Here is a 25845-nt window from a genome sequence, read left to right on the forward strand (position 1 = left end):
TGGATCGTGAGTTCGAGCCCCCCGTTGGGCTCTGTGCTGATGGCTCAGAGCCCAGAGCCTGCTACAGACTCTGTGTCTCCATCTCTCTCTGCCCCTCCTGTGCTCTGTCTCTGCCTGTCTCTCTGTCTCTCTCTCAAAAATAAACATTAAAAAATTTTTTTAAATAAGTAAAGTCAGTTTTATTACAAAAGCACTGCATGCCCGCTGTTGAAGTGAGGAAGGCACGCCGCACGCAGGCAGATGGACTTCTGTACCAAGTAACAGAAGCGAGAGAAAGAACACGGACTACTGAGGAGACGGAAAGCACATCTCAGGCTACAGAGGACGCTGCAAGAGTGACAGGGCACGTGTGATTAGACAGAGAGCCAGCAGGGTCCAAACTTTACCCTGAAGGCCACAGAGAGCCACTGAAGGATTGTAAGTAGGGGACAGACACGCTCACACCTGTGCTCTAAGGAAGTTCGCTCTTCCAGCAGTGAGGAAGAAAAGTGACAACGGGGGCCAGGAAACCCAGGTGACATCAGAGGAAAAGACACCTTCATGTCATGTGTCCCCAGAGGTGGCACCCTCTGGTCAATCATCAGCCAGGAGAGGGCACAAAAAGGTGGCTTTTTGAGAGGCACCACCCCACAGGGGGTGTCTTCCATAAACCAGCTGCTGGCCCGAAAGGGTCCTTTATGATGTGCCTTTTTATTTATTTATTTTTAATTTTTTTAATGTTTATTTATTTTTGAGAGAGAGAGAGAGAGAGAGATGGAGTGTGAGCAGAAGAGGGGCAAAGAGAGAAGGAGACACAGAATCTGAAGCAGGCTCCGGGCTCCGAGCTATTAGCATAGAGCCCGACGCGGGGCTTGAACTCATGAACCACAAGATCATGACCTGAGCCGAACTCAGATGCTTAACCGACTGAGCCCCCCAGGCGCCCCTAGGATGTGCCTTTTTGACAACGGCACCGAGGTGCCCACCGAGCGTGAGGATGACACACAAGGGCCGCTCCTCGGGGCCGACGCGGCCCTATGGCTTGCTCGCTGCCACACGTCTCCCAGCCCAACCTCGCCCCGGTTCGCTTCCACACGCCTTGTGCAGCCACACACAGCCAGTCGGGAGCCACGCTGCTCGGGCTTGAATCCCAGCTGTGCGACCCTGAGTGCCGCGCTTACCAGCTGCTCTGGGCCCCGCGTCCCCGGCTCTAGGACACATTCCACAGTTACCGCGCGGGGCAAGCAGCGACAACGAACACCGAGCGCTTGGCAGGGTGCCTGGCACGGAGGCAGCGAGCGTTCCACAACTCTTGGCTGCCGTTACCGCGTTTAAGAACCTTCTTTGGAAATAAATTCTAAGTAGAATGAGTCGTGAAGCCAGGCTTGCAGAGCGATGCCGGCCTTCTTACCACTGGAGTCCGTTTCAGAGTCAGAGTCACTGTCGCTGTCAGAATACTTCTTGCGTTTTCTTTTAGATGATTTTTTCTTTCTCTTTTTCTTGGACCTTTCTTTTGAATGACTAGACTTCCTCTTCTTCTTCTTTGACATAAAATACAATAATAAAATTAACTTCAGGGCACCTGGCTGGGTCAGTCAGTGGAGCATGCAACTCTTGACCTCAGGTTGTGAGTTTGAGCCCCACAAATTGTGGCTGTAGAGATTACTTAAAAAATTTTTTTAAATATGAAATTATCTTCCGGGGCACCTGGGTGGCTCAGTCAGTTAAACGTCTGACTCCTGATTTTGGTTCAGATTTTGTTCATGGGATAGAACTCCACGTTGGGCTCTGCAGACGGTGCTGAGCACAGAGCTTGCTTGGGATTCTCTCTCTCCCTCTCTCTCTCTCTCTGCCCCTCACCCACTCTCTCTCAAAGTAAATAGACTTAAAAAAACATTTTAATATACAAAATTAACTTTTTTTAAAGTTTATTTATTTTGAGGGAGACAGAGCAAGCAGGGGAGGGGCAGAGAGAGAGGGAGAGAGAGAATACCAAGCAGACTCTACATGTCAGAGCGGAGCGTGATGTGGGGCCCAACCCACGAAGATCATGACCTGAGCCAAAACTAAGTGTCAGATATGTTCAACTGATTGAACCGTGCAAGTGCCCCACAAAATTAACTTCTAAACAAGATTTCTGAGTGTCAGTTTTATTGTATTTGAAATACTGAAGAAGAACAGAGGACAAGCAATTTGAGTAAAGGTAAAGTCTATTGTTCAACAACTTATGAACATTGTTTTTCAACTTCTTAATAAAAAAAGCTCTGCAGTATTTTTTTTTTTTTAATTTTTTTTTCAACGTTTATTTTATTTTTTGGGACAGAGAGAGACAGAGCATGAACGGGGGAGGGACAGAGAGAGAGGGAGACACAGAATTAGAAACAGGCTCCAGGCTCTGAGCCATCAGCCCAGAGCCTGACGCGGGGCTCGAACTCACGGACCGTGAGATCGTGACCTGGCTGAAGTCGGACGCTTAACCGACTGCGCCACCCAGGCGCCCCAAAGCTCTGCAGTATTTTTAAAATACCTTTTGGTGGCACCTGGGTGGCTCAGCTGGGTCAGTGTCTGACCAGCTCAGGTCATGATTTCACATTTGTGAGTTCGAGCCCCACATCAGGCTCTTTGCTGTCAGCACGCAGAGCCTGCTTCAGATCCTCTGTCCCCCCTCTCTCTGCCCTTCCCCTGCTTGCATGCTCTCGCTCTCTCTCTCTCTCTCTCTCTCTCTCTCAAAAATAAATAAACATAAAAAAAGAGCCAAATAAAAGCCCCATGTCTCCTGCATTTGGCTCATACTACAAAAATATGTACCTTTTGAAGTAGAAACAGAAGTGGTGCTTTTCTTTGGCTCTTCATCTCTACTGGTGTGTGTTCATCAAAGCTGAACTGAAAGAAGATGGTTGTAACAATCAGAAAAGTGATAAAATATGAACCATACAATATTAAAAATATGGAATTAAAAATTTTCAGTAATGACACTGATTGTCCAAGAACCACTAAAAGCAAACGGGGGGGAGGGGGGGCTGGCTGGTGCATTTAGTTAAGCGTCCGACTCTTGATCTCGGCTCAGGTCGTGATCTCACAGTTCACCAGGCTCTGTGCTGCTGGTGCGGAGCCTGCTTGGGATTCTGTCTCTCCTTCCCTCTGCCCCTCCCCCACTTGTATGCACATGCTCCCGCTCTCTTTCAAAATAAATAAACTTAAAAAAATTTTTAAAAGCAAACACTGAAAAAATTTTGTTCAAGCGTCTACCATCTTCATAATAATATAATAATCACTTAGGTTTGCATAAAGCCTTGGAGTTTACAAACTGCTATTCGAACTGAAAGCAACATGTAAGATTTATACTTTCAATGCTGCCTACAAGATACTCACGTCAGAACTAAAGGCATCCACACTGAAAGTGAAGGGATGGAAAAACCTGTATCATGAAAATGGAAGCGAAAAGAAAGCTGGGATAGCAATAATTCTACCAGGCAAAACAGACTTTATTGTTTTATTTTTATTTATTTTTTATTTTTAGTGATCTATATGCCCAACATGGGGCTTGAACTCATCACCCCGAGATCAAGAGTCACATGGCCTATGGACTGAGCCAGCCAGGGCCCCTGTTAGTTATCATTTTAAAGTCTATTTTTTAAAAAGTGCCCCTCCACCACCTGGGTGGCTCAGTCAGTTGAGTGTCCGACTCCAGCTCAGGTCATGATCTCACAGCTCATGAGTTCAAGCCCTGCGTCGGGCTCTGTGCTGACAGCTCGGAGCCTGGAGCCTGCTTTGGATTCTGTGTCTCCCTCTCTCTCTGCCCCTAACCCACTTGCATTCTGTCTCTGTCTCTCTCAAAAAAATAAACATCAAAAAAAAAATTTTTTTAAGTGCCCCTCCCCAGCTTGCTCACTCTCTATCAAAATAAATAAACTTAAAAAAAGTCTATTTTGTCTGGAGCGCCTGGCTTAGTCGGTAGAGTGTGCAACTCTCGATCTTAGGGTCATAAGTTTGAGCCCCACATTGGGAATAGAGATTACTTAAAAAAAAAGACTAGCAAGACACAAAGAAGGACACTACATAATGATAAAGGTAATAATCTAACAAGGGGATATTACAACTGTAAATATTTATGCACTCAACATGGAAGCACCTAATAGTGAATACTATACTACCTGAATTACTATTAACAGACACAAAGGAAGAAATTGACAATAATATAGTAATAGTAGGGGGCGTTAACACCCCACTAACATCAATGGATAGATCATCCAGACAGAACATCAACAAGGAAAAAACAGTGGCTTTGACAGACAGATGGATCAGGTGGACCTAACAGATATATTCAGAACATTCCATCCCCAAACAGAATACATATTCTTTTCTTTTAAAATTTTTTAATGTTTTTATTTATTTTTGAGACAGAGAGAGACAGAGCATGAGCATGGGAGGGGCAGAGAGAGAGGGGGGGAAACAAGAATCTGAAGCAGGCTCCAGGCTCTGAGCTTTCAGCACAGAGCCCGACACGGGGCTCAAACTCACAGACTATGAGATCATGACCTGAGCCGAAGTCGGACGCTTAACCAACTGAGCCACCCAGGTGCCCCAGAATACATATTCTTTTCAAGTGTACACAGAACATTCTTTAGAAGAGATCATATGTTAGGCCACAACACAAGTCTCAATAAAGTCAAAAAGACTGAAGTCATATCATGCCCCTTTTCTAACCACATTATAAAACTAAACATCAATCACAAGAAAAAATTTGGAAAGAACACAAATACATGGAGACTAAATACCAAGCTACTAAACAATGAATGGGTCAACCAAGAAATCAAAAGGGAAATAATAAAAAATACATGGACACAAATGAAAATGAAAACACAATGAAAATGAAAACACAACACATCTTTGGGATACAGCAAAGGCTGTATCTAAGATTATTTTAGCGATACAGGCCTACCTTAAGATGCAAGAAAAATCTCAAATAAACAACTGAACTTTACACCTAAAGGAGCTAGAAAAAGAACAACAAATCAAGCCTGAAGCCTAAAGCCAGCAGAAGGAAGGATATAATAAATATTATAGCAGATTGAAGACGAAACCTTGGGGAGGTCAGGCGCTGTCTCTCCTTCCCTCCCAGCCCGGTGGCTCCTCTACACTTGCGACCTGCAGGGGCCAGGCAAACACCACCCTCTGAAGAAGCCAAGTAGCGGACGGCGGCATAGGAGGACGCTGGGCTCACCGCGTCCTGTTGATCACTTAGATTCCACCCACACCTGCCTAAATATCCCAGAAAACCGCCAGAAGACTAGCAGAACGGATTCTCCAGAGCCAAGTGTAGACAAGAAGCCCAGGGAAGAGGGGCTCCTCCCAAAGCGGATCACCAAAAGAAAAGCGAGCTGAGCCTGCCCCTCCCGCCCCTGTGCACCTTGCCGATCCACCCCAGCTAATTATGCCAGATCCCCAGCTCCACAAGCCTGGCAGTGTGCAAGTAGCCCAGATGGGCCACACCACCCCACAGTGAATCCCGCCCCTAGGAGAGGGGAAGAGAAGGCACACACCAGTCTGACTGTGGCCACTGCTGGGGGCAGACATCAGGTCTGACTGCGGCCCCGCCCACCAACGCAAGTTATTCAAGATAGCACAGGGGAAGTGCCCCGCAGTTCCGCACCACTCCAGGGACTATCCAAAATGACGAAAGGGAAGAATTCCCCTCAAAAGAAACTCCAGGAAGTAGCGACAGCTAACAAACTGATCAAAAACGATTTAAACAATATAACAAAGTGAATTTAAAATAATAGTCATAAAATTAATCGCTGGGCTTGAAAACAGTATAAAGGACAGCAGAGAATCTATTGCTACAGAGATCAAGGGACTAAGAAACAGCCAGGAGGAGCTAAAAAATGCTATAAATGAGCTATAAAATCAAATGGAGGTGACCACAGCTTGGATTGAAGAGGCAGACGAAAGAATAGGTGAACTAGAAGATAAAATTATGGAAAAAGAGGAAGCTGAGAAGGAGATAAAAAAAATCCAGGAGTATGAGGGGAGAATTAGAGAACTAAGTGACACAATTAAACGTAATAACATACGCATAATTGGGATTCCAGACGAGGAAGAGAGAGGGAAAGGTGCTGAAGGTGTACTTGAAGAAATCATAGCTGAGAACTTCCCTGATCTGGGGAAGGAAAAATGCACTGAAATCCAAGAGGCACAGAGAACTCCCTTCAGACGTACCTTGAATCAATCTTCTGCATTACATATCATAGTGAAACTGGCAAAATATAAGGATAAAGAGAAAATTCTGAAAGCAGCTAGGGATAAACGTGCTCTAACATATAAAGGGAGACCGATAAGACTCGTGACGGATCTCTCTACTGAAACGTGGCAGGCAAGAAAGGAATGGCAGGAAATCTTCAATGTGATGAACAGAAAAAATATGCAACTGAGAATCCTTTATGCAGCAAATCTGTCATTTAGAATAGGAGAGATAAAGGTCTTCCCAAACAAACAAAAACTGAAGGAATTCATCACCACTAAACCAACCCTACAAGACATCCTAAGGGGGATCCTGTGAGACAAGGTACCAGAGACATCACTACAAGCATGAAACCTACAGACATCACAATGACTCTAAACCCATATCTTTCTATAATAACACTGAATGTAAATGGACTAAATACACCAACCAAAAGACATAGGGTATCATAATGGATAAAAAAACAAGACCCATCTATTTGCTGTCTACAAGAGACTCATTTTGGACCTGAGGGCACCTTCAGATTGAAAGAGAGGGGATGGAGAACTATTTATCATGCTACTGGAAGTCAAAAGAAAGCTGGAGTAGCCATACTTATATCAGACAAACAAGACTTTAAATTAAAGGCTGTAACAAGAGATGAAGAAGGGCATTATATAATAATTACAGGATCTATACATCAGGAAGAGCTAACAATTATAAATGTCTAGGCGCCGAATACGGGAGCCCCCAAATATATAAAACAATTAATCACAAACATAAGCAACCTTATTGATAATAACGTGGTAATTAAAGGGGACTTTAATACTCCACTTACAACAATGGATAGATCATCTAGACACATGGTCAATAAAGAAACATTCAGCATAAGGGCCCTGAATGATACATTGGATCAGATGGACTTGACAGACACATTTAGACCTCTGCATCCCAAAGCAACAGAATATACTTTCTTCTCGAGTGCACATGGAACATTCTCCAAGATAGATCACATACTGGGTCACAAAACAGCCCTTCATAATTATACAAGAATTGAGATCATACCATGCATACTTTCAGACCACAGTGCTATGAAGCTTGAAATCAACCACAGGAAAAAGTCTGGAAAACCTCCAAAAGCATGGAGGTTAAAGAACACCCTACTAAAGAATGAATGGGTCAACCAGGCAATTAGAGAAGAAATTTAAAAATATATGGAAACAAATGAAAATGAAAGTACAACAATCCAAATGCTTTGGGTTGCAGTGAAGGCAGTCCTGAGAGGAAAATACATTGCAATCCAGGCCTATCTCAAGAAACAAGAAAAATCCCAAATACAAAATCTAACAGCACACCTAAAGGAAATAGAAGCAGAACAGCAAAGGCAGCCTAAACCCAGCAGAAGAAGAGAAATAATAAAGATCAGAGCAGAAATAAACAATATAAAATCTAAAAAAACTGTACAGCAGATCAATGAAACCAAGAGTTGTTTTTTTCAAAAAATAAACAAAATTGATAAACCTCTAGCCAGGCTTCTCAAAAAGAAAAGGGAGATGACCCAAATAGATAAAACCATGAACGAAAATGGAATTATTACAACCAATCCCTCAGAAATACAAGCAATTATCAGGGAATACTATGAAAAATTATATGCCAACAAACTGGACAACCTGGAAGAAATGGACAAATTCCTAAACACCCACACACTTCCAAAACTCAATCAGGAGGAAATAGAAAGCTTGAACAGACCCATAACCAGTGAAGAAATTAAATCAGTCATCAAAAATCTCCCAACAAATAAGAGTCCAGGACCAGATGGCTTCCCAGGGGAGTTCTACCAGATGTTTAAAGCAGAGATAAAACCTATCCTTCTCAAGCTATTCCAAAAAATAGAAAGGGAAGGAAAACTTCCAGACTCATTCTATGAAGCCAGCATTACTTTGATTCCTAAACCAGACAGAGACCCAGTAAAAAAAGAGAACTACAGGCCAATATCCCTGATGAATATGGATGCAAAAATTCTCAATAAGATACTAGCAAATTGAATTCAACAGCATATAAAAAGAATTATTTACCATGATCAAGTGGGATTCATTCTTGGGATGCAGGGCTGGTTCAACATTCGCAAATCAATCAACGTGATACATCACATTAATAAAAGAAAAGAGAAGAACCATATGATCCTGTCAATCGATGCAGAAAAGGCATTTGACAAAATTCAGCAACCTTTCTTAATAAAAGCCCTTGAGAAAGTCGGGATAGAAGGAACATACTTAAACATCATAAAAGCCATTTATGAAAAGCCCACAGCTAACAACATCCTCAATGGGGAAAAACTGAGAGCTTTTTCCCTGAGATCAGGAACACGACAGGGATGCCCACTCTCACCGCTGTTGTTTAACATAGTGTTGGAAGTTCCAGCATCAGCAATCAGACAACAAAAGGAAATCAAAGGCATCAAAATTGGCCAAGATGAAGTTAAGCTTTCACTTTTTGCAGATGACATGGTATTATACATGGAAAATCCGACAGACTCCACCAAAAGTCTGCTAGAACTGATACATGAATTTAGCAAAGTTGCAGGATACAAAATCAATGTACAGAAATCAGTTGCATTCTTATACACTAATAATAAAGCAACAGAAAGACAAATAAAGAAATTGATCCCATTCACAATTGCACCAAGAAGCATAAAATACCTAGGAATAAATCTAACCAAAGATGTAAAAGATCTGTATGCTGAAAACTATAGAAAGCTTATGAAGGAAATTGAAGAAGATATAAAGAAATGGAAAAACATTCCGTGCCCATGGGTTGGAAGAATAAATACTGTTAAAATGTCAATACTACCCAAAGCTATCTACACATTCAATGCAATCCCAATCTAATTGCACCAGCATTCTTCTCGAAGCTAGAACAAGCAATCCTAAAATTCATATGGAACCACAAAAGGCCCCGAATAGCCAAAGTGATTTTGAAGACCAACTCAGGAGGCATCACAATCCCACACTTTAGCCTCTACTACAAAGCTGTAATCATCAAGACAGCATGGTATTGGCACAAAAACAGACACATAGACCAATGGAATAGAACAGAAACCCCAGAACTAGACCCACAAACGTATGGCCAACTAATCTTTGACAAAGCAGGAAAGAATATCCAATGGAAAAAAGACAGTCTCTTTAACAAATGGTGCTAGGAGAACTGGACAGCAACATGCAGAAGGTTGAAACTAGACCACACTCTTACACCATTCACAAAAATAAAGTTAAAATGGATAAAGGACCTGAATGTGAGACAGGAAACCATCAAAACCCTAGAGGAGAAAGCAGGAAAAGACCTCTCTGACCTCAGCCCCAGCAATTTCTTACTTGACACATCCCCAAAGGCAAGGGAAGTAAAAGCAAAAATGAATTATTGGGACCTCATGAAGATAAAAAGCTTCTGCACAGCAAAGGAAACAACCAACAAAACTAAAAGGCAACCAACGGAATGGGAAAAGATATTTGCAAATGACATATCGGACAAAGGGCTAGTATCCAAAATCTATAAAGAGCTCACCAAACTCCACACCCGAAACAAATAATCCAGTGAAGAAATGGGCAGAAAACATGAATAGACACTTCTCTAAAGAAGACATCCAGATGGCCAACAGGCACATGAGAAGATGCTCAACGTCGCTCCTCATCAGGGAAATACAAATCAAAACCACACTCAGATATCACCTCACGCCAGTCAGAGTGGCCAAAATGAACAAATCAGGAGACTATAGATGCTGGAGAGGATGTGGAGAAATGGGAACCCTCTTACACTGTTGGTGGGAATGCAAACTGGTGCAGCCTATCTGGAAAACAGTGTGGAGGTTCCTCAAAAATTAAAAATAGACCTACCCTATGACCCAGCAGTAGCACTGCTAGGAATTTATCCAAGGGATACAGGAGTACCAATGCATAGGGGCACTTGTACCCCAATGTTTACAGCAGCACTCTCAACAATAGCCAAATTGTGGAAAGAGCCTAAATGTCCATCAACTGATGAATGGATAAAGAAATTGTGGTTTATATACACAATGGAGTACTACGTGGCAATGAGAAAGAATGAAATATGGCCTTTTGTAGCAACGTGGATGGAACTGGAGAGTGTGATGCTAAGTGAAATAAGCCATACAGAGAAAGACAGATACCATATGGTTTCACTCTTATGTGGATCCTGAGAAACTTAACAGAAACCCGTGGGGGAGGGAAAGAAAAAAAAAAAGAGGTTAGAGTGGGAGAGAGCCAAAGCATAAGAGACTGTTAAAAACTGAGAACAAACTGAGGGTTGATGGGGGGTGGGAGGGAGGGGAGAGTGGGTGATGGGTATTGAAGAGAGCATCTTTTGGGATGAGCACTGGGTGTTGTGTGGAAACCAATTTGACAATAAATTTCATATATTAAAAAAACAAAAAAAAAAACAAAAAAAGATTATAGCAGAAATAAATCTTATAGAAACTATAAAAAAACAAAAAAACAAAAACACACAATAGAACAGATCAATGAAACCAGGAGCTAGTTCTTTGGAAAAATCAACAGAATTTATAAACCTTTAGCCAGGCTCATTAAAAGAGGGGGGAGGGGAACTCAAATTCAGAAATGAAGAAGGAGAAATAACCAGTATCACAGAAATACAAAGGATTATAAGAATATTATGACAAATTTTATGCCAACAAATTGAACATCCTAGAAGAAATGGATAAATTCTTAGAAACATAATCTTCCAAAACTGAATCAGGAGTAGAAAATCTGAACAGATTGGGGCACCTGAGTGGTGCAGTCAGTTAAGCATCCAACTCTTGATTTCAGCTCAGGTCATGATCTCATGGTTTGTGGGATTGAGGCCCCTGTTGGGCTCCACACTAGCCTGCTTGGGATTTTCTGTCTCCCTCCCTCTGCCCCTCCCCTGCTCGCACGTGCTCTCTCTCTCTCTCTCTCTCTCTCTCTCAAATAAACATTAAAAAAAGAAAATCTGAACACACTGATCACTAGTAATGAAACTGAATACTCAATACTCAAAAACTCCCAGTAAACAAACAAACAAACAAACAAATCTCCCAATAAAGTCCAGGACCTGATGGCTTCAGACGTGAATTCTACCAAACATTTAAAGAAGAGTTAACCCCTCTTCTTCTCAAACTATTCCAAAAAAAAGAAAAGGAAGGAAAGCTTCCAAACTCATTCTGAGGCCAGCATTACTCTGAAACAAAATCGGATAAAGACACTACAAAAAAAGAAAACTACAGAGGCTCTTGGGTGGCTCAGTTGGTTGTGCATCTGACTCCTGACATCAGTTCAAGTCATGATCCCAGGGTCCTGGGATCAAGCCTTGTATCAGGCTCCACACTCAGCATGGAACCTCCTCGAGATTCTCTTTCTCCCTCTGTCCCTCTCCCTCTTCACGTGCTCTCGCTGTCTTAAAAAAAAAAAAAAAAAAAAAAGAAAAGAAAAAAGAAAAAAAATGACAGGCCAATATCTCTCATGAACACAGATGCAAAAATCCTCAACAAAATACTAGCAAACTAAATCCAACAATACATTAAAAAAAAGTCATTCACCATGATCAAGTGGGATTTATTTCAGGGATGCAAAGGTGTTTCAAAATTTGCAAACCAATGAACACAATGCATTAACAAGAGAAAGGAATAAAACAATATGATCATTTTAATAGATTCAGAAAAAGCATTGGACAAAGAACAGCATGATAAAAGCCCTCAACAAAATAGGTTTAGAGGGAACATACCCCAACATAATAACAGCCTTATATGAAAAACCCACAGCTAACATAATACTCAATGGTGGAAAACTGAGAGCTTTTACCCTGAGGTCAGGAATGAGACAAGGATGTCCACTCTCATCACTTTATTCAACATAGTACTGGAAGTCCTAGCCTCAGCAGACAACAAAAAGAAATAAAGGCATCCAAACTGGTAAGGAAGAAGTAAAATTTTCACTATTTGCAGATGACAAGATAGCATATATAGAAAACCCTAAAGACTCCACCAAAAAACTACTAGAACTGATAAATGAACTCAGTAATGCTGCCGGATGCAAAATTAATTTACAGGGGCACCTGGGTGGCTCAGTCAGTTAAGTGTCTGACTCTTGGTTTCAGCTCAGGTCATGAGCTCACAGCTTGTGAGTCTGAGCCCTGCATCAGGCTCTGCATAGAGCCTACTTGGGATTCTCTCTCCCTCTCTCTCTGCCTCTCCCTGGCTGGTGTGCACACACACACACTCTCTCTCTCCCTCAAAATAAATATACTTAAAAAATTAATATACAGAAATGTGTTACATCCCTATACACTAACAATGAAGCAGTAGAAAGAGAAATTAAGAAAATAAGAATAAAATACCTAATAATAAACTTTACCAAGGAGGTAAAAGACCTGTACTCTGAAAACTATAAAACACTGATAAAAGAAATTAAAGAAGACACAAATAAATGGAAAGGTATTCCATGCTCAGGACTGGAAGAAGAAACAGTGTTAAAATGTCCATAGTACCCAAAGCAATCTACAGATTTAATGCCATCCCAATCAAAATATCAACAGCATTTTTCACAAAACTAGAACAAGTAATCCTAAAATTTGTAGGGAACCACAAAAAAATCCCAAACAGGCAAAGCAACCTTGAAAAAGAACAAAGCCAGAGGTATCACAATCCCATATTTCAAAATATACTACAAGGATATAGTAATCAAAATAGTATGGTACTGACACAAAAACAGACACACGGATCAATAGAAGAGGATAGAGAGTCCAGAAATAAACCTACATACACTTCGATGGTCAATTAGTCTATGACAAAGTGGGCAAAAATATACAATGGGGAATGACAGTTTCTTCAAGAAATGGTCTTGGGAAAACTGGTTAGCTGCATGCAAAACAACAAAACTGGACCACTTTCTTACACCATACACAAAAGTAAACTCAAAATGGATTAAGGACCTAAATGGGAGACCTTTCTGAAACCATAAAAATCCTAGCAGAGAACACAGGTAGGAACCTCTTTGACATCAGCAAATGATATATCTGATAAGAGGTTAATATCCAAAATTTATACAGGTGCCTGTGTGGTTCAGTCAGTTATGTGTCTAACTCTTGATTTTGGCTCAGGACATGATCTCCCAATTCATGGGATTGGGCCCCACCTCGGGCTCTGTGCTGACAGTGTGGAGCCTGCTTGGGATTCTCTCTCCTTCTCTCTGCCCCTCCCTAACTCACACATGCGCACTCTCTCTCAAAATAAATAAATAAACTTTAAAAAGTACCCAAAATAGGGGCACTTGGGTGGCTCAGTCGGTTAAGTGTCCTACATTTGGTTTTGGCTCAGATCATGATCTCACGGTCCATGGGGTCAGGCCCTGCATCCGGCTCTGTGCTGACAGTGCAGAGCCTGCTTCAGATTCATATTCTCTCTCTCTCTCTGCCCCTACCCTGCTCATGCTCTCTCTCAAAATAAATAAATAAACTTAAAAATTATCTAAAATATATAAAGAACTCACACAACTCGGGGCACCTGGCTGGCTCAGCCAGTACAGCATGCGACTCTTCATCTCAGGGGTTGTAAGTCTGAACTCCAAACTGGGTGTAGAGGTTACTTAAAAATAAAATTTTGGAGTGGGGGGCGCCTGGGTGGCTCAGTGGGTTAAGCGTCTGACTCTTGATTTTGGCTCAGGTCATGCTCTCACAGTTTCGTGGGTTCTAGCCCTACACCAGGCTCTGTGCTGATGGGGTGAAGCCTGCTTGGGATTCTGTCTCTCCCTCTCTTGCTGCCCCTCCCCTGCTCATGCTCTGTCTCTCTCAAAAATAAATAAAACTTAAAAAAAGTTTTTTAAAATAAAATAAAATATTGGGGCACCTGGGTGGCTCTGTCAGTTAAGTGTCCAACTCTTCATTTCGGCTCAGGTCATGATCTCATGGTTTGGTAGTTGGAACCATGTGTCAAGCTCCACACTGTCAGTGCAGAGCCTGCTTGGGATTCTCTCTCTCTATCCCTCCCTCTCTGTCTGCCCCTCCCCTGCTTATGTGCTCTCTCTCTCAAAATGAATAAACTTAAAATAATAAAAGTAAAAAAATAAAATCTTTAAAAAAAAAAGAACTCATACAACTCAACACCAAAAAAATCAAATAATCCAATTAAAAAATGGGCAAAGGTGAGCGCCTGGGTGACTCAGTCAGTTAAGTGTCCGACTTCAGCTCAGGTCATGATCTCGCAGTTTGTGAGTTCAAGCCCCGCATCAGGCTGTGCTGACAGCTCGGAGCCTGGAGACTGCTTCAGAGTCTGTGTCTCGTCTCCTCTCTCTCTCTCTCTCTCTCTCTCTCTCTCTCTCTCTGTCCCTCCCCTGCTCGTCGTGCTCTGTCACTCTCAAAAATAAATAAACATTTTAAAAATGGGCACAGGACCCGAATAGAAATTTTTGAGCCAAAATCAAGAGTCAGACACTCAACAAACTGAGCCACCCAGGCACCCCAAGAGAGAATGAAATCTTGCCATTTGCAACATGGACTGACCTAGAGTATATAATGCTAAGTGAAATTAAGTCAGAGAAAGACAAATACCATATGATTTCACTCATACGTGGAATTTAAGAAATAAAGTGAACAAAGGAAAAAAGAGACCAAAAAACTAGACTCTTAAATACAGAGAACAAGGGTGCCTGGCTGGCCCAGTCAGTAGAGCATCCGACTCTGGATCTCAGGGTTATAAGTCCGAGATGCACACTGGATGTAGAAATTACTTAAAAATAAAATCTTAAAAAAATTACACAGAACTGGTAGTTGCCAGAGGGGAGGTAGGGGAGGAAATGGATGAAACAGATTAAGAGGATTAGGAGTACATTCATTGACATGAGCACTGAATAATGTATAGAATTGTTGAATCATTATAGTGCACACCTGAAACTAACATAATACCATGTTAATTACACTTGAGTTAAAAAACACACGGAAGAATCTTGTTTAGCAAAATACATATTGCTAAGTAAAAGAAGCCAATCTGAAAAGGCTACATACCTACTATATGGCATCCTACTAAAGGCAAAACTATGAAGACAGTGAAAAGATCAGTGGTTGGAGGGGAGAGAGAGATGAACAGGCAGAGCACGGAACATTTTTTAGGGCAATGAAACTCCTGCGTATGGCAGTATAATGGTGAGTACATGTCATGATATGTCTGTTCCAACCCCACAGAATGTGCAACACCAAGAGCGAATCCTAATGTAAACTATGGACTGTGGGTGATTATGATGTATTGGTGTAGGCTCACTGATGTGATTTATATTTTCAGAAGAAACCACAGGGCAAATGTAGGGAACTATAAGAAGAAAAAACTAGAGACAAGAAGGCTGAGGAAAGACCTCATGATTTGATTCTATGTATATAAAGGACATACGGTAGAGCAGCAACTACTCTCTGTCCCCAAAGCAAGAAGAACCTAACACACTACAATATAAAGAGATTTCATTCTGTGGTAGAGAATTCTGAAACTGAATATTGTTAAAATCCTACAATAGGTTAAAAGGGGAATTTCCATATCATATAATCTTTTCCTCTGGAGATGATGTCTGGAATAATTTAAGGTATTGCCTAGAATATTATTTTTAGGGTTCCTTCCAACTCTAATTCTATGATTTCCGATTCTTGTAAGCATTTCTATTAAGAACAAGTATCTGTTTTGTTTGTTTTTAAAGATTTTATTTTTAAGTTAGTTCTATGCCCAGTATGGGGCTTGAACTCACAACCCAGAGATCAAGAGTCACAAGCTCCACTGACTGAGGCGTCCCTTAAGAACAAGTTTCTGATAACGCTTTATCACCCTGTCACAATTACAAAGTTTACCCACCAAAGCACATTGTCTGAACTCAACCTAAAGTAAACAGGGAAGCAGATGAGAGGTGGGGTGCCTGGCTGGCTCAATTGGTACAGCACATGCCTCTTGATCTCAGGGTTGTGAGTTTGAGCCCCATTGTGGGTGTAGAGATCACTGGGGGAAAAAAAAGAAAGAGATGAGAGGGAAGAAGCTGCTTATGAATAGCACCAAAGAGGAAAGAAATAAGGAAAAAGAAGCATTAAGCCTTCAGAGAGTACTGACTTTAGGAAATTGAACTAAACCAAACCATGCTAGTATATTCATTTTTAAATCCCTTTGTAATGCTAAAATCTGGCAAGCAATCTGCTACTGGGTTAGCTGAGAACAGAAATTCAAAATAATATAAACGTATCATTACACTGAACCCTTCTATGAATAAGAGATTAGCATTATAAATTATAATTATAATGAATATAATTTTCTTTAAGTTTATTATTTTGAGAGAGAGCATGTGAGCACACACATGAGTTGGGGAGGGGCAGAGAGGGAAAGGGAGAGAGAGAATCCCAAGCAACGATGGACTTGATCTCACAAACTGAGATCGTGACCTGAGCCAAAACCAAGAGTCAGATACTTCACCGACTGAGCCACCCAGGTGCCCCCCCCGAATTATAATTTAAAGAGAACATTTAGCATCCTAAAATATACTGGCAACATGTTTTAATTCTTACATATGTTCCATGTTTTTATTTTTAAAACTATTTTTTCTATTTCTTATAAAGTAATCTCTATGCCCAACATGGGACTTAAACTCATGACCCCAAGATTAAGAGTCACACACTTCCCCAACTGAGCAAGCCAGGCGTTTTTAAAACATAAAGGATATAAGAGGATAAATCACAAGAAAGAAGAAAAATTTAAAAGGTATTTAAAGTTCTTTACTTAATAAAAAACTTGACAACAGGGGTACCTGGCTGGCTCAGTGAGGACAGCATGCAAATCTTGATCTTAGGATTGTGAGCTCAAGCCCCACTTTGGGTATGGAGCCTACTAAATAAACGAATAAATAAATAATAAGATATTAAAATAAAAATGGGTGAATACTATCTTCAAAAAAAATTTGACGGGGTGCCTGGGTGGCTCAGTCGGTTAAGCATCCGACTTCAGCTCAGGTCATGATCCTGTGGTTCGTGGGTTCGAGACCCATGTTGGGCTCTGTGATGACAGCTCAGAGCCTGGAGCCTGCTTCAGATTTTGTATCTCCCTCTTTCTCTGCCCCTCCCCTGCTCATGCTCTGTCTCTCTCTCTCTTTCAAAAATAAATAAAACATTAAGAAATTTTTTTTAAAAAATTGACAACAGACTCCAGATTTAACAAATGTTATACTTATTTTAAAATTATATTTTTAAACAACCTGCTTTCAGGATTGTTATTAGTCAGCTGTGGCTACCATGATAAAATATCACATAGTGGGTGGATTAAACAACAGAAATTTACTTTCTCACCATACTGGAGGTTAGTAGTCCAAGATCAGGACTGATTTCTGGTAGAAATTTCCTGGCTTGCAGACTGGTGACTTCTCCCTGTGTCCTTACATGGCCTTTCCTCTGTGCACACAAGAGAAGGGGGGAAGATATCTGGTGTCACTTCCTCTTCTAAGGATACCAGGCCTACTGAATCAGGGCTCCATCCTGATGACCTCATTTAACCTTAATTACCCTCTTAAAGGCTTTACTGCTAAATATAGTCACTTTTAGAATTAGGGCTTCAACATTTGAATTGGGGGTAGGGCGGGACACAATTCAGTCTATAACAAGGATTCTCTGGAGAAAGTCTTCATACTTAGCTCCCAAATCTGCAATCCTCTCTCACTTTAATCTCCCAGAAGATATAGGCATGCAAATTACAACTCAATGACTAAATTGTGTTATATGTATGTGTGTATGTGTATGTGTGTATGTGTGTATGTGTGTGTGTGTATATATATATATATCTCAAATTCGAGAGGTCCAGTTAAGTCCTATTTTCCCCTTACATTTTAAACTTTAAATTGACAAAAACTTGGCATAAATGTAAACTCAACACTTAGGAGCTGATGTTCTGAAAGTTCAAATGGTACAGACAACAGCCAGCCTGAGCAGCCGGGCTAGAAATGCAGCCTGGGAGGCTGTCAAGTGCATCCCTTCTGCCTCATGCATGACATAGCTCCTCACTGCTCATTTGATCTTCTGCAATATGTGACACAAACAGTTTTACATTCAGAAATAGCTTCATTTGTTTATACATATTTATGAAAAGAAAAAGAAGTCTGTTTCAACTTGGTTAAAACTTTAGTTTGCAGAAACCTGAGAATCAGTGAAGACAATTTAAAAAAAAGGAAGCATTAGAAATAGATGACACTAAAGGGAGCCCTGAAAAGTTCCATGTCACAAACATTGTACTCAAGGAGATTCAGAGTTTCTTCCAACTCTATGTTTTCCATTTAGTTCCTTTTTGGAAAAGGAGTACATTGTCTGTCTGCTCTTTGGAGGACAGTAAAAACACTTTTAATTTTATTATAATGTTTGTCATTTCTTCTGTTTTGATTTTTGCTGTTTTGCATAAACTGAAAAGAATAACAGGGGTGCAATTCCCCAAAATTTAGCGCTTATGTCTCTATTTGATTTTTCCAAAAAAAATCCTTACAAAATTAATATATTTGGTTTCATTGTTTGAATAAATTTTTATTTCTTTATTCAGTGGAAAAGGTATTGTTACTACACAGAGTTGGACTCAGACGTTCTCCCACTTCAAGAAGCAGACAATCTAAAAATAAACATACAAATAACAGTTCTTGGAATATATGAGGATAGGGGCCAATGCAAAGACACACAGTTCTTGTGCTATAAAGCCTAAAATTAAGGCTCATTATTAGGTACTGCCTTGACATCTGGGAAAACCAGTAGGGCCTCCAATGTCCTAACTGCAAATTCCCCTCCCCACTCTGCTTCTGCAGGTAAGGTCCCCTAGCCAAACAACCGTCTCTAGGACAAGGGAACAGGCCCAGTTCCAGATTATCCCTGAGCATCCCTGAGTGGGTCTCAGTACTGTGCCAGCCAATGGAGTTCATCTGTCCAATATCAGGTATTCTGTGTTCCACCTCCCCATAATCCTGGGAAGAAAATCCCTCCTTCACCAACACGGTGAATAGGACACCATCAAAACAGTCCATACTGCTGCCTGGTTGCATCTGTACTAGTAAGATAAATTATTTATCTTCCACACACACAAATGCAAATTTCATCCAAGCTGTTCTTATATCTCTTACTTAGATTTCTAAAATAAGAAGCTGGTTTGGGGTGCCTGGGTGGCTCAGTCGGTTGGGCATCCGACTTCAGCTAGGTCATGATCTCACAGCCCGTGAGTTCAAGCCCCGCGTCAGGCTCTGTGCTGACAGCTCAGAGCCTGGAGCCTGTTTTGGATTCTGTGTCTCCCTCTCTGCCCCTCCCCTGCTCATGCTCTGTCTCTCTCTGTCTCAAAAATAAGATAAAAACATTAAAAAATAAAAATAAAAAAAAAAGAAGCTGGTTTGACTGGCACAGACCGGGGGCACCTTTCTGAAACTTTTAACCCCTAGAGGCAGGTCTCTAGTGTACTCAGGACTGTTTTTACTCTTTCTGCTCCCAGGCATGAAACCCTAATAATTAACAGGAAGGTACATTATGTTCCAGGCACTCAGTCATTACAACAGCCCTAAAAATATCAGCACTATTTTTATCCCCTTTCTACAGGTGAATAAATGAAGGTAGAGAGGTTAAGTAACTTGCCTGATGTTTTGACATTGTTAAATTAACATTTGTTAAGTGGAGCATAGGACTCCCCTGGATGGTGAGCCCGAAGTTCAACAACAGACCACAAGAGAAATTCAAATAGAACAGTTAATTACTCATAAGGCCTGGAGGAAGTACACACAGCATGCCTCCAGAGGCCACACAAGGCAGTCAAGGCAGAGTACAGATGGAGAGACAGGACCTGGGGCGTGTGCTTTTATTAGGGTCTGTATTGCTTTGGAGTTCCCAGGTTAGGACCAGATCGGTCATTTAAACCAGAAGAGTGGGGTTTGGGTAAGCCCCACAGGGATCTTATCTAAAGGACCTGTAGGGCCTACAGGCACTGGGAGGCAGAGATAGTTGATCACAAGGGCTACTGGGGAAGTCCTATCAGGAACTTATTTGCTTGTGACTCTCTGTGGGCTACCCAGGGCATGTGCTTGCAAGAGGGGGCTGGTGTAAGTTTAAAGTGCCTAGAGGCCACCTGGCCAAACCAAACGGATGCCCAGGCAGCAGTACCATGGAGTAGCTTAGCTAAACTCTAGACACTCAAGGCCACACAGGTATTAAGTGGCAAAGCAGGGCTTCAAACCCAGGCAGTCTGAATCCAGGGACTATCCTCACTCACCTCCCACTGCTGGAAGAAAAAGAATCATCAAGACATTGCCCAACTGTTGTAATGTCAACCTAGCTCTCGATGTCTGTAATGTTTTTAAATTTTTTAATTCAATTTAAAAATTTTTAAGTTTATTTATTTTTGAGACAGAGCACGAGTGGGGGAGGGGCAGAGAGCGACGGTGACACAGAATCCGAAGCAGGCTCCAGGCTGTCAGCACAGAGTTCAAACCCAAGGACCGTGAGATCATGACCTGAACAGAAGTTGGAGGCTTAACCCACTGAGCCACCCAGGTACCCCAAATTTTTAATTTTTTTAACACATTCAAAGCCCTTAGTATGGTACCTGACACATTCCATAAACATTAGATATGAATATTTACACGGCAATAATGAAAACTCTTTTCCTTCTCCTTCTTAAACTACTTTTCCACTCACTTTCATTAAAGGAAAACTCATCTCACCCTCCCCTCATTTCTCAAGGTCAAGACCAAGACCACTTTTATTACTTTTTAATTTTTTTTAATGTTTATTTATTTTTGAGAGAGTGAGAAAGCACGAGCAGGGGAGGGGCAGAGAGAGAGGGAGACACAGAATCGGAAGCAGGCTCCAGGCTCCAGCTGTCAGCACAGAGCTGGAGGCGGGGCTCGAACCCACCAACAGCCAGATCATGACCTGAGCCAAAGTCCTACGCTTAAGTGCCTGAGCCACCCAGGCGCCCCCAAGACCACTTTTAACAAGGCCTTTTAGGTAGCCTCATCTCAGGTTAGCACACTACTTTTTCTACATTCATCCAATCATGTCTTGGGAGGAAGGTTTTTCTACTTTCCAATTTAAACCTGTAATCTCCAGGCGCCTGGCTGGCTCAGTCGGTAGAGCATGCAACTCTTGATCTTGGGGTTGTGAGCTGGAGCTCTACATTGGGCATAGAGATTACTTAAAAAAAAAAAAAAAGAAAGAAAGGAAAAAAAAAGCGCAACCCTTCCCAAGTCCCTACAAAGAATTTCTATTTACATATCCTGTTATCATCTCAAACCGATCTGCTCATTCAACACACAATGGCTGTGCTCTAAGTGCTAAACACTGAATTCTGTAATGAATAAAATCCTCCTTTCCACGAACTCAGTCTAGTGTAGAATAAAAACATGCACATGAATGATAACATAACACAAATCAATGCTGAGCACAGAAATCTGCGACCTTTGGCCATGTCCGCTACCAGACCAGAGGTGGAAGGAGGTGGTGGGAGACCAGGGCACTGCAGGTGGGGGCCCAAGGATGAGTGAGAATTAAGGGAGGAAAGGGGCGAATAACGGGCGGCCGTGGACAGACTGAAGAAGAAAACGGGCGCAAGGATGGGAGAAGGGAGAAAAGCGCAAACGCTAAGAAGCGAGATGAACGATGAAAGGACTCTCAACACAGGTGGCTCCTCACCGCGAAGGTGGGTCCGTCTCACTCACCTCCCTCTCCTTGTCCCAGAGACCCACGGCTTATCGGTCCCGGAGGGGCGCGGGGAGCGGCCGCGACAGGCGGACGAGGAGGCAGAGGCGAAGGGGGTGCCCCGCGACGCAGGGGGCCGCTCCGGAGAACGTGACCGCTAACGGGTCGGCAGGGCTGGTTCCGGGAGGCCAGGCTGAGGCCACTCCGCTGGGGGCCCAGGCCATTCCGGTTCCCGGACCGAGAGCAAGAGTGCGAGCGAGAGCGGCGGCCCCGCGGGGAGCGAGCGGATTTGCTGCGCTCGGGACTCTTCCACGAACTGCGACGCTTCCCCGCGGAGCCCGAGGCCTCTCATTACGGACTGCAGAACGGGACCCTGGAGCTACTGCTGCCGGGGAAATAGGGCACTCTCTCAAGGAGCCTGGGAAAACCTCAGTTGCCTTGGCTCCCAGAAGCCACCTGCGCAACCTCCCAAAGCTGAGAAAAACTTAGAATTCGTTCCGGGTACGTCGGCAAAACCCTTCCCCAGGGCTACGTGGCGTCCAGCCTAAGTGAAAGGGGTGGTGTATCCGTGTAAATAAGCCGCCGCTGCCACCGGCTCCGAGCGCCCATCTTTCCAGTTCCGCAGCAGTCTCTCTCCCCCGACCCCGAATCCCCTCCCCCGCACCCCGTCTCATTTGGTTAGGAGACCAAGTCTTCCTCAGCCTTATACTTGAAATAACCGAAGGGGAGGATGACGGACCACAGGATACATTTCACAGAATGGCCATATCAACAACACAGTCGATTCTGCTTGTTTCAGATGCTTTCTGTGCATACGTGTATGTAACATTTTATAATACTGGGCGCTTAGTGTGTCTCATATGTGCAAGTGTATAGATGGATGTATACATAATATATGCATAGATATGTGTGTATACATATGCATGTATAATATTTCGGAATGGCTCAAATGGAATAACATATTTTTTTCCCTGAGGATATCCTGAATTAAAAACAAAACAAAACAAAACTAAATGGGGAATGGGAAGAAAAAGCACAAAGTATTCAAAGTATTTCTACGCAGCTGACAGTGTGTTTATCTTAGTCTTGTCATATTTAGCAAAGAGAAAAAATACAGTAGGCCCACTTACATTTGAATTTCAGATAAACAACGAACAATGTTTTAGTTTAAGTATGTCCCATACAATAATAGTACAGTATTAAATGGCTAATTTTTGTTGCAGAGAAGGTCACTATTGTACCTCCGCCACCACTTGTTAATTTTATTCCTTATAGTTTTTCATTTGCTGTTTCAGAAGGGGAAGGGGGAGGCCGCCCCTGGTATCTGCAAGGTAGCAGAACGCTCAGGCCATGATCTTCTGTTGGACATAAACTCACACAACATTAACTTAAGAAGTCACTAGGAGATTGATGAAGTGAGACAAAACAAAGCCAATTTATAATTTTGTCTAATCATAGCTAAAAAAGGTCACTGTGTCACTCAGAAAACACCAAACACCCCCCTCTCTTAGCCAAAATGGGTGACTGCTACTTTATCAATTACAGCTTTATTCCTGTTCTCTTCTGCCCTCCCTAGAGTTAAGATGTACTGAAGTGCCCAATGGTACAATTGTCCCTGCATCCTGACAGCAACTGATCTAGAGTGAACTCCCTCTTCCTTAGATCATCCCCCTAAGTCGCCCAAATAATACAATAGGTTCTTTCTAATGTCCTCTTACTGAAACACCCCACACTTGCCTATGGTGTGCCTTCTCCCTCCCTGTAAAGAATAATGAACTCAACTTGTCAACTACGGGCATGTGCCCAGTGATCTTTGATTGAAGGGCATTGACGCGTTCCACTGCCTAGAATGTTCTTCCTCGGATATTTTCATAGCTCTTTCCCCTTAGTTCATTCTGTTGTTTGCTCATTCACCATCTTTTCAGAGAAGCCTTCCCCGACCACACTATTTACAATAGCGCCCTCAAAGTTCTCCAACCCTTTACGCTGTTTATTTTTCCTCACATGTCACATTGCTATCTGATATTATACATTTAGATGATACAGACACAAACATCTATGGTATGTCTTTCCCATTAGAATCTAAGTTTCATGAAGACTGGGACTTCGTCTTGCAGACTATATCCACACTGCCTACCACATTGCCTGGCACAGAGTGGGTATTAAATGATATGTATTGAACAAACATATGAACGAATGGATTTTTATTGTGTCAGGGTTTAGAACGGTTTCATTTTGTCACATATTCATCATCAACCTTGTCATTTGGTCTTAGTCCTCCGTTTAAATAGATTGGCTTGCTGCAAAATGTCTGTTCTTAATTTTTTTATTTTGACACATGTCTTACTTGATTTGATTTCACGTTGCTGAGTAATTTTTCACAAAGAACTCATGGGGAGTATATTCCCTCAATTTTTTTTTCATATTTGAAATATGCTACCTGGTGGTGGTGATGGTTGTTTTGTTTGGTAGATCGTATTCTTGTCAGCAATTGTCCACTTCCTCTTTCTGAGTAGGAGGGCTATCTATCCCTATCCAATTGACTTTAAGAGGTTTTAAGAAGAATGAGAGAACCAGCAGTATCAAACATGTCACTTAAAGAGAAAATTGTTAGGATTAAGCAGAAAAGGGGATACAGATGAACAAGCAAATGTATATTTAGCACTTATTGGGTACCTGACACTCCTTCATTCAACATTAAGTAGCCATATCTACCTACCATTTATTAGATCCAGGCCAGCTCCACAAGAAAGTTACTGCTTGAGTTGCATCTTTCTGGAAGACCAGGCACTTACCAAATAACAGGAGAGGCAAAGTGTGTGGCTATGAAAGGGATGGTTACTCCAAGTGCAGGGTTCTAGGCACAGACATGGAAGCGGTAAACAGCATGTCATATTTTGTTTAAAAAAAATTTTTTTTTCAACGTTTTTTATTTATTTTTGGGACAGAGAGAGACAGAGCATGAACGGGGGAGGGGCAGAGAGAGAGGGAGACACAGAATCGGAAACAGGCTCCAGGCTCCGAGCCATCAGCCCAGAGCCTGATGCGGGGCTCGAACTCACGGACCGCGAGATCGTGACCTGGCTGAAGTCGGACGCTTAACCGACTGCGCCACCCAGGCGCCCGTGCATGTCATATTTTGGAAACTGAAACTCAAAACAATTCTGTGGGAAGGTATTATTATCTCTATTTTACAGATGAATAATCAGGCTCAAGGTCACACAGCTATTGAGTGGCCGTATCAGAATCCTAACCCATTCACATCTGCTCCTCTAGTCTTCGTTTTCCTGCTCTACCTTACTGTGGTTTCTTCTACTTGTGCAGTGAGCTTTCTAACTCTGTGAAACTAAGCAAACTCTGAGGAAAGGCTCTAGGACTTGATGAATGCCATTTTAAAAATCTTTTAGCATCATCAACAGAATATGTATTAAGCACCCACAAGATTCTCAGCATTTTGACACAGGAGAGGACAGTTGCTGTCCTCGTGGAATTCCTAATCAAGTTCAAACAAGGCAAACACTGACAATGTGGGTATACACCCTGAGTCCATAATCAGCCAATCAAAAACCTTTCTGGAATGTGAAGCAGTTGATAACCTCCAAATCTGTTCTTTAAAATCTCCTGGGTCATTTCAAGCAGGATTAAGCCTGCAGATATAAAGGAAGTGAAAGGTGAAATAACTTGTCAAGAAACAGAAAATTAACCAAACTTTCCAATTACCTTGTCTGAAACGCAATTATTAAGGGCACTCAAATTTCTTGGTCTGCTCTGCTTTCCTACAAGGAACTTCCTTTCCTGATCATTGAAACCCCTTTAGTTATAGGTAGATTTTGTTTTATTTTATTTTATTTTATTTTATTTTATTTTTTTTATTTTGAGAGAGAGTGCAGGAGGGGCAGAGAGAGAAGGAGAGAGACAGAATCCCAAGCAGGCTCTGC

At 42.0% G+C, this 25845-nt stretch overlaps 1 long non-coding RNA gene across 2 annotated transcripts; it reads right to left on the reverse strand.

The window, feature by feature from the left end:
* Positions 1 to 239: 239 nt before the first annotated feature.
* On the reverse strand, positions 240 to 22541 carry LOC131502822 (uncharacterized). Of its 2 annotated transcripts, XR_009257201.1 has the most exons (4): positions 21928 to 22541; positions 17549 to 17650; positions 2788 to 2862; positions 240 to 1520 (listed from the first exon to the last, which is right to left on the reverse strand). It is a non-coding gene; the product is annotated as an uncharacterized LOC131502822 (long non-coding RNA). The 2 variants fall into 2 exon arrangements; XR_009257202.1 differs by lacking the exon at positions 17549 to 17650 and having other exon boundaries at positions 21928 to 22504.
* Positions 22542 to 25845: the final 3304 nt, after the last annotated feature.

Source organism: Neofelis nebulosa, chromosome X, assembly GCF_028018385.1.
Source record: "Neofelis nebulosa isolate mNeoNeb1 chromosome X, mNeoNeb1.pri, whole genome shotgun sequence".
Taxonomy (NCBI): domain Eukaryota; kingdom Metazoa; phylum Chordata; class Mammalia; order Carnivora; family Felidae; genus Neofelis; species Neofelis nebulosa.